We start from the raw sequence: 3,652 nt of genomic DNA, 5'->3' as shown, positions 1-3,652 counted from the left end.
TTAAAGGGGTCATATGACATTGCTAAAAAGAACGTTATGTTGTGTATTTGGTGTAATGTAATGTGTTTATGTGGTTTAAGTTTAAAAACACACATTATTTTCCACATAATGTACATTATTGTTTCTCCTCTATGCCCCGCCTTTCTGAAACGCGTCGATTTTTACAAAGCTCATCGTTCTGAAAAGCGAGGTGTGCTCTGATTGGCCAGCTATCCAGTGCGTTGTGATTGGCTGAATACCCCCAGCGTGTGACGGAAATGTTATGCCCCTTAACATACTGTGATGCCCTGTGTCCCGGCACGATGAGACAAAAACAATAAAACCCATTACAAACGAGGCATTTGTTGCATCCAGTGGGGACATAATTATGGATTATAATGACTTATACTGTCTTTTTATGCGTTGCATCGCGCCGCGTAAACATAAAACCATGTCTGCATTTGTGATCGGAGAAACAACAAACAACAAGCGCTACTCTACACTGCTCAAAACTCACGTTTGAATCATCAGTGGCAAATCATTTAAATATAAAAAACATACTTACTGTTACTGTGAGTCAGAAGCGCCACACTGTCCTTGCAAAGTTGGAACTGCCCCACTTTATAGAAACAGACACCGGCAGTGTAGGCTACTCTCACAGGAAACAGTCCTCATCCTCCGCAAAATGCGCTGCACACATCTGAATATTTAGATTGAACTGTTCTGGAACAGTGTTGTAAATACAACTTAAAGCAGCACTATGTAACTTTTGGCGCTCTAGCGGTTAATAAACAGAACTGCACACATCCCGCGAACATTCCAACCGGAGCTACTTCTCTAAGTTTATGTCTCTGGCGTTTCATGTAGGTATGTGTTACTCCGCAGCAGTGACGACCCGACCAGGCTACAATAGTCCAAATATAAGTCGTTATTACAGTAGTTTCGCTTTCACAACAAATCACACAGTGCCTTCACGACATGGCGGCGGCAGCAACAATACTACAGCGAGAATAAAAATTACGCCTTCTTTCTTTGCGTGAACATTTGGGCGGCGTTATGCAAATCTTCCCACATCGTGACGTAGACATGTGGGGGCGTGTTAGAACGAGCCGTTTTAGGTCACTTTTATAAAGAATGTCTCTTTGGATTTGAGACTTTAGTCTTTGCAACTTTACAGATCTTCTTTATGCACCAAGAGCTTGTAACACTCCAAAGAAAAAGGAAAAATGTAAAATCGCATCATATGACCCCTTTATGAAGAAGAAATGAATACTATTATTTAGCAAGGACGGCTAAATACTGTTCTTCAGAACTTTTTATTCATCAGAGAATCCTGAAAAAAAAATGAATGATATGTTTTCATAAAAACTGTTTTCAGCATTGACAATAATAATCAGGAATGTTTCTTGTGCAGCAAATCAGCATATTAGAATGATTTCTGAAAGATCATGTTACACTAAAGACTGGAGTAATGATGCTGAAAATTCAGCTTTGATCACAGCAATAAATTACACTTTAAAATACTGTATACTCAAATAGAAAACAGTTATTTGAAATTGTAATACTTCACAATATTACTATTTTACTGTAATTTTGATCAAATAATTGCAGCCTTGCTGAGAATAAGAAACTTTATTTAAAAACATTTAATTATTCCACTGTTGGCTGCCAGTGTAAAATACCAAGTTGTGTCATGAAACTCTAGATAGCGCAGGCTGATGGGTCCTTAATGTAAACTGATGATATTCTTAGCATTAAACGACTTGTCACAAGCTGATTGGTTCATGTTGCATACACAGTCAATGAGCTTGCTGCTTTACATTTAAATGGCTGATTAGCATTCGCTTGAGCATTGCAGTGCGCTTTCAGAGTTCCTCTGAAACCCTCCACCTTCCCCAGCTCCACCTGTATAGATCTGCTACGGGCTATTTTATATGTTATTTGCGCAGCAGCAGTATGTCTTAAATACTCACAGCACCATATCGGCTTATGTATTGGCAGTAGCAAGTTCCTGTACTTGCTTGCAGCAGCAGCAATAATCTACAACTACAGCAATAACCAACAGCAGCAGCAATTCAGCAGCAGCGTAGAAGATCTGTTCCGGCAAGACCAAATACATTAACATTGTCATATCCATCACCACGCTACAATCTCCCGAGAGTTGTCATGATAGAACTAAAGCTATCAGGTTTACATGATCATGTATATGAGTGTTTTCACACCTTGATTTTCTCCAATAGTTTGGTTCATTTAGGCATATATGAACACATTGGTTCCATTCTGCACCAAAACAATCAATCCAAGATCGACTGGCCCGAAAATGAACTCTGGAGTTCACTACTCCCAGTGTTTCCCCTGCCATTATATTAGGGGGGCGGTTATAGACCTGTTCCTATATAACAGGTCTATAACTTTTTATAAAAAAAACTAAATAGCCTTATGTTATTTATCTTACTTACATGACGGCATGTCATTTCTGTCTCTACATGGTCGCGCGTTTACAATTCTCCTCTGCTCTCTGTATCGCGCATGGCAGAGTTCCGCCCCGATGTACACACATGGCACCTTATTTTGCCACCGTCCACATTTTCACGCAATGTCAGTCTATGCATTACTACCAACGCGTGCATTCTCGTTCAAACTCACATGTCAGGACTTGATAATAAGACTGCCTGAAGGCACAAGGTGAGCATAAAAGACGCTCGGGACAGTTGACGGATCTGTCGAGCGCCGTGTGAGAAGTTTTCTGCGCACACACAGACAGCGCACGAATATTGAATTAAGCTCTCTTCAGCTTTTTTGTGCTTGGATGAACAAATACAGACAAGATTACATCAACATGCGCCTCTTGGCAAATATCCAAGCAAATACAGTCAGTTAGGCCTATGTCTTAACATAAACAGTTGAGAAAGAAAATCAGCGTGTGTATCAGTATATTGGATCCGTGCTTTCGGTCTTTAAGTGAAAGCAGACTTACAATAAACCTCTGACAAAGAAAACAGAATCTCTCACTGCTCTTGACTGAACAACTTTTGTAACTTTAATAAGGATTAATCTACATTTAATTTATATAGTGAAGACTATGCAGGTTTATTTTACATATAATTATTAAATTTATGTACCTTAATTTATTTTAGACCTACCTGAAAAACCAGAAAAGCACTGTTTATTTGTTTATTTTTTCTATTGTATTTATTTTCTGCTATTGCTTGTAATTTGTTTATCTGTAGAAAAGATTCTTATCACTGAGCCTATAGTAGCAGCCAAAAAATATAAAATCTTAAAAATATGTTAACAGCTTTATTTTTGTGTTTTTTTTAATATTTATTTTTCTACATTAATGTATTTTTTTGTACAACTGGAGTACCTCCTTTTTGTTTTTTCCTAATGAGGATTTACACAATTTTACACATTGCACATTTTAGCACAGATGCCTGAAATACTTTCTTGACTGTTGTCATGTCATAAGATTACTGATCTTATGACATTGATTTTTTTCCCCAATTATTTATTTTTCTTTATTATAAAAAAAAACAATAACAATAAATAAAACTGTAGGCCTGTTTTGTTTCGAATGTCCCAATTGATGTGGAAATTTCAGATAAATGTTCATGTTATATATTTTGGTTGCATTTGTGAGTTGTATATAGTTGTTTAAAATAGGTACATAATA

Source organism: Sinocyclocheilus grahami, unplaced genomic scaffold (genome assembly GCF_001515645.1).
Source record: "Sinocyclocheilus grahami isolate Dianchi unplaced genomic scaffold, SAMN03320097.WGS_v1.1 scaffold1341.1, whole genome shotgun sequence".
NCBI lineage: Eukaryota > Metazoa > Chordata > Actinopteri > Cypriniformes > Cyprinidae > Sinocyclocheilus > Sinocyclocheilus grahami.
Note: the sequence above shows the minus strand (reverse complement) of the source record.